The sequence below is a fragment of the Zootoca vivipara genome, chromosome 9 (assembly GCF_965207765.1).
Source record: "Zootoca vivipara chromosome 9, rZooViv2.hap1.1, whole genome shotgun sequence".
NCBI classification, from domain to species: domain Eukaryota; kingdom Metazoa; phylum Chordata; class Lepidosauria; order Squamata; family Lacertidae; genus Zootoca; species Zootoca vivipara.
The window spans coordinates 34,682,925-34,695,302 of NC_142592.1; the positions used below are offsets into that span (position 1 = coordinate 34,682,925).

A 12,378-nucleotide genomic window follows, 5' to 3' on the forward strand; every position below is an offset into this window, starting at 1 on the left:
TGGGTTCCACACAGTCACAAAAGCAAAAAAAAAAAAAAAAAGAGTCGCAAAAACAGACAGACCTTAGCGTAACACTCAAATCGGAAGCGTAACACTCAAAACAGAAGCATAACGTTCAAAACGGAGCATGTTCGGCTTCCAAATAAAAGTTCACAAACTGTAACACTTGCAATGTTTGGGTTCCAAATTGTTTGAGTACCAAGGCATTTGAGAACCAAGGTACCACTGAACATATTTATAGGGAGACATGATATAATAGTAACATGATACAGGGTCCCATCTCAGTCTTCCATCTCTTGCAGTGCTGGGTCTTTTTCTACTGCCATTAATAATACTTTTGAATGCCATTCATAATAATTTCTTCCCCACCTTTTACTTACATTTGTACTCATGTGTGTGTGTGTGAGTCCTAAGAGATCAGATTGGGGATGGATTGGTATTTATTTGCATAGATTGGGCGAGGGCATATAGTTATAGAAGTCACTCCATCATTAACTAAAGAGGGATATTAGAATTATTTAATTGGGATTTTATGGTCCATGGGGTCACGAAGAGTCAGACACGACTAAATAATTAAACAACAAAAGTTTCCTTACTGTGCAATTATGTCTGTGTCTACTCAGAAGTAAGTCCCATTGAGTTCAGGGAGGCTTCTTCCCAGTTAACTGGGTACAGTGGTACCTCGGTTTAAGTACACAATTGGTTCCGGAAGTCTGTACTTAACCTGAAGCGTACTTAACCCGAAGTATGAGTGTAATTGGTTCTGGAAATCCGTACTTAACCTGAAGCATACTTAACCTGAAGCGAACTTTCCCATTGAAAGTAAAGGGAAGTGGATTAATCCGTTCCAGACGGGTCTGCGGAGTACTTAAACTGAAAGTACTCAAACCGAAGTGTACTTAAACCAAGGTATAGGATTGCAGCATTAATATATATTCTTTATATGTATATAGATGTATACAATCAATCCTTGTTTTGCACTGGGGTTACTTTCCATATCCCCCCCCACACACACACACACTGGTGGAACATGCATAAACCTACTCTGCCCTGCCCATGGTCCTCCACATTCTGCCCTTTTCATGACATTTGGAGACTATTTCCAAGTTCTGTGCCAGGCACACATGCATAATCTTGCATCATTCGGACGCTCCTAAATCGGTCGTTGCCTGTATATTAAAAATCTATTCTCTTTAAACAGTAGTGTGTGTGTGTGTGTGTGTGTGTGTGTGTGTGTGTGTGTGTGTTATATGCATGCAGGAAAAGTAAACAGTTTTTCTCTCCTACTAAAGCTGTTCCTTTTTGGCCATTCCTGACAATAATCTACATTCCTGATAGCATCAGGATTAACTTTTTAAAATTGTGCTTGGTTTGTGCCAACAGCTATCACTTTTAGCCCTGTTACTTAATGGAAGAAAAAATTTCTGGTCACTAATCTGCTGGGGATCAGAAGGTTGGTGAAGGAAATTGAATTCAACATCAAAATAGATCTTCTGTGAAATTTAATTTTCCCCTCTAGGGGTTCCTTTGAAGCTTTGAGATTCTCTCTCCTCCTCCTTATTTCTTAGACTCACAGTAGAATGACTTGGCTTCTGGATGTGGAAAGCTGGTTGTCTCAGATGAAGTGTATTCCCAGCTCTGAAAGACAAATGACCCCCTTCTGTTCAACTACATAAATACTTCTGAAGACTTAAAAATTTAAGGCATGCTGAACCTGGATCTTTAGCTTCTCTAGAAATATAGCTGGTGCATTAGTAACAGAAGCCTGAACCAAAATTGTATTTTGTTTCTCTAAAGGAAATGGACTCAGACAATTAATTAATTCTCCCACACATGTTCTATGCAGTTATTTATTTTAGACTTTAATCTGATATTCCTTCAAGGATATCTCCATCTACTTATTTACGATGGGACACAACACAATGCCTTTTTACCCGGCTGATACCAAACCTGTAATGAAGGCCCTATAGCTCCCCCTGCTTTGTTACACATCAATCCCATTCATCAGGTGAGCCACAAGCTCAGCATCAAGACCAGAAATATCAGGAGGAGAGCCTTCATAGCTTGCACCAAAGAACAGTTGGTAGAAACTGCATGGCTAAGTTGGTGTATTAGCAAAGAAGTTGAGAATATACAAAATAGTAGCCATTATTTTGTGAGACCACACTGAGGATTACAGCTCTGAAGAGGAATGGTAGGAAGCTCCCCTTCTTCCTGCTCCTGACCAGGATCCTGAAGCTGCTCAGGAACAATGGAGCAGTATAGATTCAGAGAATTGGTTTGCAGAGGGACATAGTTTGGGAAACAACAGCTGGGCAGAGCTTAGTGGGGAACAGCTAGGAGAAGCAGAATCGGAAGAGAGAGAGATAACTGACTTCCCTTCACTAGAAAGTATCCAGCCTCTATCTCCAAGGGCACGGAGAGCTGATAAGGTTGCTGTGCAGAAGACTCGGTGGTTGCGAGATCAGGCTGCAAGAAGGGAAAAGTGACGGAGATAACTTGGGGCGGGGGAGTAGGAGGGAAGCTTAACTGGGAGCACCTTTCCTCTGAGAATGGCTGTGCTGTTCTTTTGCTCTGATCATTAAACACTCTTAAACTGGTAAGGGACTCGAATTGCTTTGTTCTGCTGATGGACAGCCAAAGGGGGGTGGGGGAGAAACCATTCTCCAAAGCCTGATATTTTGGGACCTGGGATATATCAGTCTTACTGAGCCTCTTTCTTCTTTATGTTAACCCCAAACTCGTTAACTCACCAAAACACCATATGGAAGCAGGAGCAACCTGGTGTCTGTATTACAGTTTTGGATAAATATAGCAAGAGACAAGAAGCACGAGATCCACTGGAATGGGGGGGGAGGGGAGAGCTCCAGTGTGATACAACTAGAGCACTAAGAATAGACAGCATTAAATACCTTTGGGGAATTAGCTCAACCCTTTCTTAAAACCGATCTTGTTATGGGTTCATGCCGTTGTTTCTTTTTGGAGATTGTTCCCAAACTTTACATGCTAAGCAGTTTGAAATCTTATTTTAATTCCTCTTTGAAACTGATTAATCAACTTGAAGTTAGTAATCCCCGGAAGAATATTTTGTTTTGCATGCCAAAGGGGAATGGTGTTTTTAAAAGGCACCTTTTTTTTTCCTTCCTCTCTGACTCTGTTGGTTATCTGCAGAAGGCTTTCTTCAGATTCCAACATATTAAAATTTAACAACTCGAAATCTCAAGGGATTATCATTTATAATTTATAGGGAACACAGGCAATCTGACATATACTTCCCTTTCCCCTCCAGCTCTACTGTTGTATCCTTCCTCTCTTTACTGTTCTATAAAATATACAATTGTTTTCCGTAGTAGTATTTTTTTCATTACCCAACAGATTTCCCCCCCCCCCTGTTACCTGCTCAAGTATTTCAAGATTCTCCTGTTGCATTCCCACACCTGCTTATCTGGGAGTAATGTTAGGAGGCATTCTGCAAAGAAACAGAAAAGAGGATTGTAACTTTAAGAACCTTTCCCGTGAGTTCTGGGTGTGGTTTTCTAGGTTCTTGATTAGGCACAGCTGGTAATGTGTACAAAAGAAAAGAAGTCCCAGTTTGAATTTTGCCTGCAGAGAGAGAACACCCACAGGCTTTGTGCTTGTTGTTTCTGTATAGCTATAATAAACCTTTGTTTGAGTGTTTTACACCCGTCTCGTGGTTCTGTCATCTGCCACCAGAAAGAAGAAAAACAGCCTCCAACAAGTAAGCCTCACTGAACTCAGTGGAACTTAGTCCTAAACAGATGTGTATAGGATTATGTTGTACAAGTTGAAGTGGTAACATTTTTATCCTCACATATCAACCTTTCATTTTAGCTGATTGGATTAAGAGTTGTGTGGTGTTGCTACCGTACTTCTATTCTGTAAATGCGGATGGATATAGTTAAAATATAGTGGGTGGAATTAAACGCCGTGCAACTCGATTGTGTCATCAGTTTCTGCTTGACAAATTGAATAATCTACCCTTCTTCATATACTGTTCTTGGGAGTTCTTCTCCCCCCCCCCCATTTGGATTGGGGGGCACGCAGGAGGAGAAAGGAAAGCCTCATTGAATTAGTGGGACTCATTGCACTTACTTACACTAGAACACCTATGTAGTTGAATCCAGCTATTTGAATTTTAACATCACTGGTTCGGAATACATAAGTCAATAGATGAAAACACCTGACTTGTCATACAGCCATAAATTAGGTTGGTGTCACAGAAAGAAGCCTACATGATTTTAAGTTTTCACTTATGGGACACAGAACAACTGGGGGATTATTGTTGTTGTTATTATTATTATTATTATTATTACTATTATTATTAATTTTATTTATATCCCACCCTCCCTGGTCAAAGCCGGGCTCAGAGCAGCTAACAAGTAAAAATAGCACAGTGTACATAAAATCACACAGTCAATTAATTAAAATACATTCTAAAATCAATTCAGAATCAAATTAATGGCAACTATTGGGCTAGAGTTCTATGAGGATTACAGAAGGAGAGAGGGGGTCAGACTGTGCCTTGGCCCGGGATCTCCAAGATGTTTTTATTTGAAGACTGTAAGGTCCTCCATGGGAAATACCAGGAGAGGCGGTCCTGTAGGTACGAGGGTCCTAGGCCGTATAGGGCTTTAAAGGTTAAAACCAGCACCTTAAACCTGATCCTATACTCCACCGGGAGCCAGTACAGCTGGTATAGCACTGGGTGAATGTGATCCCATGACGAGGACACCGTAAGGAGTCTTGCCGCGGCATTCTGCACCTGCTGGAGTTTCTGGGTCAGTCTCAAGGGCAGCCCCATGTAGAGTGAGTTACAATAATCAAGCCTGGAGGTGACCGTCGCATGGATCACAGTGGCCAGGTCAGGGCAAGAGAGGTAAGGAGCCAACTGCTTAGAATGGATTTTCAACAGGGTAACAGTGGAGGGGGAAAGCACCGAACTAAACTATTTGTTCGCACACACACACACACACACCCTACCATCTTGTAAAATATCAGGGCAATGCACAACATTACACATACAATAAAACACAATTTTAAAAAGTGCACAATAACCATGGCTCCCCTCAAAGAATCATGGGAACTGTAGTTTGTTAAGGCCGCTGAAAGTTTTTAGAAAACTTCTTACAAAGCAACAATAATGCACTTCCCAAACAGACACTATGATTGCTAAATGTGAGGTGGTGTGGATTTGACCTTAAGCCCACACCAAAAGGTGGGTCGAAATTACGAACTCCACACCCTTGACACTCCCTGCCCTCCCCAGGGAGCACCTGCAATCATTCCTTGTCCTTTGAACACTATATATCATATAGCCACTGAGAAGCCTACTCTGAATTTATATTTCAAGTTTTTGTTCTGAAAGTAAGCCTACAACAATCTTCCGAAGGAGCGTAGCCAGATGCACAGTATATAATCGGCTGAGCTAGCAGCTTCAAGGCACAACTGAAACTGCCTCGGTATCTAATCTAATTGTATTCAAAAGATAATATTCAAGGGGCAGAGCAAGTAAAGATTCAATAAAAGCCCTGTCCGTTTTTTTGTACATCAAAAATCCTTGTGCATGTCTGAAATTGATTATTCAATTGAGCAATCTCTGCAGCCCTGAATAGTCTTTCTGTAGTGTCAGCCAACCTTGAAACCTTTCTCTTTTTCAATTTGACTATTAAGCAAGTCCTGCAAGTTACATTTTAAAACACTGAATTTCATTTTCAGAAAGGGTTCCTGTATAGCCAAGCTACCAAGGTGTAAGCCACAAAGCCTCTCTGTTAGGCTGCTGCTATACTGCAGTTCTCCTTCCACAGTGGGACAACCTACCTCTCTGGGCCTTGGTGCTGTTGCTACTGCAGGGAACAGCTGCAACAACTCCTTTCCAGGACAATGTTCTTGTGGCTCCTTTGACACTAACAGGCAATCATACAGCACATAGCCATGCATCCAGCTACTTTCAAGGCCAGGTAGGCTCCGTCTACGCAGGAAGTCTCTCCCCGCCCCCATAATAACATCCATTTTATAAATAAAATAAACATTTGGCTATATAAGCCTGGAACTTCTCTCATCTTTGACTAATGGTTTTCCAACTTAATCTCTAATATGCATTTTGTTCTTATAAATATTACTATTAAATCATGATCTTAAATAAACAATTTGTAAATTGCATTTAGTAATAAATGATAATTTGACCCTACAAAACGTCTTGTAGCCCTATTAGCGATGTCAATTGTTTACAGTTGTCTTTCAGATACAACATGAATTCATTCCAGTCTTTCAATAAATTCTGGTCCTGCTGGTTCCGAATTCTCCCAGTCAATTTCGCTAATTCGGCATAGTCCATTAATTTCATCTGCCACTCTTCTTTCAATGGTATCTCTTCTTGCTTCCATCGTTGGGCTAGTAATATTCTCGCTGAAGTTGTAGCATATAAAAATAGTGTTTTGTCCTGCCTGTGTATTTCTCTACCCACAATTCATAATAGGAAGGCTTCTGGGTTTGTTTGTTTTTACAAAAGTTCATTATATATTGTACCCAGGAAGTCTCTTAGACCTGTAGGACCAGGCTGGTGACACAGCAAGCAAGCTGTGCAAGGAATATATGAAGCAAATACCTGAGCAAGGAATATATGAAGGTAGCAACTGGCAACAGACTGGTGCAACAACACCTTTCTTATGGTCCCTGGAAGGAGAATTCTTCCTCATAGGCATCTTGTTGATTGTCACAAATGCTGACACACATCCCGTGCTATGCTTAGTGGTTTAACACTCTGTCTTCCTAAGGAACTCTGAAAATTGTAGCTCTGTGAGGGGAATAGGAGTCTTCCAACAGCTTTCAGCATGCTCAACAAACTACAGTTCCCAGGATTCTTTGAGGGAAGCCCTAACTGTTTAAGGTGGCATGGTATGGCTCAAAATGTATAGGGCAGATGACACCTGATAAGTTTCTCACCGTGTGTGTGTGTGTGTGTGCTTCTTTGTGAAATGAGACATCTTAACTTTCCTCAGTTACAATAAGCTTCATATAACTAGATGTTTGTTTTAAAGGAGGGGTCTATCCCCTCTTCTTAATTCATCAAATTGTATTATATATACCCATTCCAGTTTTCCTGGTTGAGCAAAGTTGGTGGCCAATTTTTTCAGAGTACTTTCATTTGAGGAATTACAACAGCAATGAACTACAATTAGGCTTTGTACAAGTTACAGGTAGGTAGCCGTGTTGGTCTGAGTCGAAACAAAATAAAAAATTCCTTCAGTAGCACCTTAAAGACCAACTAAGTTTTTATTTTTATTTTATTTATTTTTATTTTTACAATTAGCTTTCTATACAATACTTTCCTTTTTCTTGTGCATATCCACAGCATTCAACACTCCCTGAAAGAGAGAAGCAGCAGAACAAGAAAGCAGGTAACCCACATGCCTCATTGAGACAAGAGAAATGCCTTGGTATGTCTTAGTAAATATTTGGATGTTACAGTTTAATAATTTAGCCATAAAAGTGCCAGCTCAAACCGAAAGTGCATCGTGCAATATTGCACCATACAAACGAAAGACAATCCGTCTTCATTTCCATCATACCAAATGAACAATTAAACTCGGCTTATGCACGACATACAACAGCTGCTTTGTTGCTTGAATGTGAGGCCAATTATTACATGGCAATAGCTTAGCCTAAGTTTAAATGAGAAATCAAATTGATTACCATATAATTGGAAATAAACAAGCAGTCTCATATAAAATCTCAACCTCACGCTAGCATTGTCTGTTCAGATAAGTAGAGCTCAAGCTGAGCTTTCCATTTATAAGCATAAATTGAATGTAGGAAGCTAAAAATTGCTCTGTCTCCTGGCTCTGAGTGATACGATTCAGCATATTTGATGCTCTGTCATTGCGTATTGGCATTCAGGGCACCAAATTATTGATATGTGTTATGACAAAGCTATTTTTTGCCATCTCCTTCCAGTCTCAGATACGATCAGTCTGATGAACTTTGCATTTGTGGTTGAAGTTAAAGACATTCATCTACTGTTATAAAAAGGAAGGGCTTGATGGCTTAATGGATAAAGTGCTGACCTTTTGCCTGTTTCTGCTCTAAGCATTTCACTGAACAATAGACATCCACAATGGATGAAAAGAACATCAAGTGCCATGCAATCAGCAGGTGCTATTCACTGGAAGCTGAAGACTAAGCTAACTCAAACAGTGAATTCCTCAGGTAGAAACTAACTTTACTGCACTGGACACCCCCCCCCTTTATTTTAGATCCTTAAGCATAACTCAGATGGCACTGAGTGGGACATGATGGTAAGGGTGGGATCAGAGGGTGGGACCCTGCTTTTACTCTCCCTACCGCGGATCATATCGTTGAGATTATTGAGTGAACACAACTTTTGAAGTGTTGAAGAGCAGCAGCAGATGCAAGTTAGGGGGGGAAATGTTGCATACTTCTGAGTAAGACCATTGGTCCACCTAACTCACTGTCTATAGTGACTGGGGGCAGCTTTCCAGAGACTGGTGATATTCCAATGCAGGGCCTACGTACTAGCGTGAATGAATGTGCTGCCCTTGACAATAGTACAGGGGAGATTTCAGAAAACACCACTAGTAGAGAGACTGTGCCCCTGTGAGGCAGAGACAAATAGAATCAATCACACATGTTCTTTTGCACTGCCCCTGCTATCAGACCATTCAATCTAACAGGTTTATTATTAGGGAGTGGTTCGTGGTGGTTACTAGTAGGGAGCGGCATTCAGATGAACGAAAGGTAGCCTTCCTTTACTCAAGATGAGGATAAGATAGAGATAGTAGCCAGGTTTCTGCAACACACAAGGAGGATTTGTGAATGCTATGCAACACTAATTTAAGCATTAGGTGCAGGGAATTTTTTGTGAGTGGTTATTTTGTATTGAGCCCTACTGCAATATTTGTCAAGCTCAGAGAGTCCTCCCCTCCCTTTGGTAACTCCACAGATAAGAATTAATGAGCAGTTGATAGATTTATAGTCCTTTTATTAAAGCTTCACATTGTGGTCACAAAATACACAGCTCTCCGCAAGGAGGGCAGTTGCCTGCTCTGAATCTGCCTCCTACTTCCGTAGCAAGGAGCGTGCCAATAGGAAATTCCTCTCCCTCTCTGCTTCCTTTGTTCTCTGACACATTCGGACCTCCGAGTCCATGGGGACTTCCCCACACTCTCAATTGATGTGTCTCCCAACTGCACCCTCCCTTCTGGATCTCTTGTCATTATCTCGTAAGCTGGGTAACTCCTCCCTAATCTCTTCAGCTTCTGTGTCTGCGTCGGTCTGTCGCTCTGCTTCTGTAAACGCGGGAGGTGGGGGGACTATCCCCCCTCCTCTTCTGAGAGAAGCTGATCTGTCTGCGACTGCATTCCCCAGTCTTCAGATCCAGACCATTCCCGGACAATATGGCACATATGCCAATAAAGGTTTGAGAGAGTCTGATGATATTCCCAGCCCAAGCTAGAAATGCTAAGGATTGAACTTGGAACCTTTTGCATGCAAAGCAGTGAAGGTCCTTGGTTCGATTCCTGGCATCTCCAGGTAAAACTGGGAGAAAGCCCTGCCCTAGGGAGACACTGCAAGTCACCAATGGTCTGATTAATGTTCCTGAGTTACTAATCCTATTGGTGAGTTCCGTCAGTGCCCCTTTCTCGCAAACGGAGGATATTTATCTTGGCTGATGTGACATTCTCTTCAGTTGGATCAGTATAAGGCCTGCATGGCGCTTATTCCTGACTAAATGGAGCCTAAATGGCATTGGTCATGCTGCTCTCTTAAGCGGAAAAGAAAGAAATTACCTCTGTCCTGTTTTAGGGGAAGGTGCTTTGAAAATGAGGATCTGCTTTTCAGAGACAAAAATGCTGCAACTTAACTGACTAACACTTGGTTTCATCATAACTTGCCACTGAGGGTGGAATACAGAACACCTATCAAACAAGGAAACAGAAATCATCTCCCACTGTGCAACATGGAATAACTGAGCTCAGGTGTTTTATTTCATTCAACAAAGCAAGACTTTTGAAGCACAAACACCAGCCTAGACTGGAGCGTTTAAAATGGAATTTATTTCCTACAGATAGGAAATTCTCTTGTGGGTAAAGCAGAATAAACAAATATCATTAATATGTCTTTGAGTGTGGATGTGTGTGTGTGTGTGTGTGTGTGAGAGAGAGAGAGAGAGAGAGAGAGAGAGAGAGAGAGAGAGAGTATGAGAGTATGAGAGAATGAGAATGAATTTGACAAAATTGTTGTCTGTTGCCCTCTTAATGGGCTTATTTGTTTTATGAAGCAGTTTAAAAAACATTTTGGGCAAATTCAAATGTTTTTAATAGTTACAGTATATTCTAAAGGGGTGTGTGTGTGTAATACTTTAAAATGCTTTAAGAGTACTGTTTTCCCAGCAAACAAAGGAAGCATCAAAGCTTCGATAAACCCCCTTGCTGTTGACAATTATGTGAATGTCTATGCTAAACTAATTACAGGTAGGTAGCCGTGTTGGTCTGACGTAGTCTAAACAAAAAACTGAAAAAAAATTCTTTCCAGTAGCACCTTAGAGACCAACTAAGTTTGTCACAGGTATGAGCTTTCATGTGCATGAACACAAAGAAGAAGTGTGCATGCACACGAAAGCTCATACCTATGACAAACTTAGTTGGTCTCTAAGGTGCTACTGGAAGGAATTTTTTTTCAGTTTATGCTAAACTAACTTTGCAATTGTATAGAAACCTAATTCACAGACCTGCGCTCTAATGTGTTTGTGTTTGCTTGTTTAAAGAAGAAAAAGCTAACAACAAACAATTGCAAAAAAGATTTGGAAACTAGGCATACAGTAGCATGCTGTACATTGCATAGCGGTCCAACATCAGCCTAAAGAGAGGAGATCTGACTTCACTTGACTCCAGTGTCAACTGGTGTCCATTGGGATTGGTAGATTATAAGGCAAGAGCCAACAGCAGGTGAAGCCAGAGCCAATTACAAGCACAGTGACATCCAGTGAAAGGCAGAACTAATTATAGTTTTATCCTCATCTTTCTCCCTGTTGGGTTCTATAAGGGGAACATTAAGATTCATGAAAAGGAATCTGAAAGCTCTGCACTGGATGCAAGTAAGAAGGCAGGTGGGTGGGGGTTGTCTGGGAATAGACTGATCTTGGTGGGACAGAGCCCAAATCACTCTAACGGACCAGCCTCTGCTGTTTTGCTCACCATGAAGAGGTATCATAGGAGCATTGCTGAATCATGGACAGGCTACCAACAAGTTAGCTGTGCACTTATTTTCTCTCACACATGCTCCATTATAGCAAGATCCAAATGATCTACTGAACCTTCGCCTTTAAAAACAAAACAAAGAAAGAAACACCAATACTTTCCAGCCAGTTCTCAATCAGAAAGTTTCAAAGCAGGACCAAGGTCATAAGACATGGCCAGTGTTTGGTCACAAAATTGACTTAAAACATAGGTGAAGCATCAGCTGCAACATGAAGTTCTGCTACAGACAAGTGAGATATGAGGGCACTCCCTTAATGCCAAGATACCAGCGTATCACTCAAAAAAAAAATTATACATGTATCTCCCATATTTCATAGAACACAATTTTCAAGGAATGCTGACTTGTACATTGTAATGACTTAAATGGTCAGGGCAGAAAGGAAGACCGCGATAACTGTCATTCTTTAAAATGATGCTAAAGTCCAACCATTCATCATAGGGCATGCAACAAGAAAGAAAAAAGAAACCTTTGTGCTGAAACCAGCAGCTACCTCAGCAAACCCTGCATTTACCCAGTCACTCATAATCACCTTTTCTTAAAGAAATGAAAGTACCAAACAGAACATATATTTCCTTACTTTTTTACAAGCAACTAAATATTCATATGAATAGTTTTCACCCTTTCTTTAGAAAATCAAGTGTTGCTGAACACCTAGATACTGGTTTCTTCAGCACCTTACCCATCTTGTCCAGTAAAATGCTGAAGAATTTCATTTTTACATTGGCAACAAATATTATTCAATGATACAGCCATTTTATATAAACATGAGGCAGTTCTGAAGAGCTATTCTAAGCAGCAACTTAAAATGTAGGATCATAATTTTGTAGATTCCTGTCATGCACCTGTTGTCTGGGCACACATTGTCTGGCAACAGTTGTCTAAGGCCCTCTTCTCCTACTATTATGTAATATCCGACACTGTGTGTAGTTCTCCTCTCCCTACATGCTGTCAAAATCTGCTCTGGATGATACTCCAACCTTTGAAAGCAGATTTTGAGGGTGTGAAGGGAGCTGCAGGAGAGAGGAGAGGAGGGGAAAATTGCATTGCACAGAGAAAAGCAGCATTGGGTATGACTCCTAA

General features: G+C 40.9%; 1 long non-coding RNA gene across 1 annotated transcript; it reads right to left on the bottom strand.

Annotated features, from left to right (window-relative positions):
* Window positions 1-1,485: 1,485 nt before the first annotated feature.
* LOC148684590 (uncharacterized) lies at window positions 1,486-3,505 on the bottom strand. Its single transcript, XR_015951773.1, has 2 exons — window positions 3,397-3,505; window positions 1,486-1,638 (listed from the first exon to the last, which is right to left on the bottom strand). It is a non-coding gene; the product is annotated as an uncharacterized LOC148684590 (long non-coding RNA).
* Between the last annotated feature and the right edge of the window lie 8,873 nt (window positions 3,506-12,378).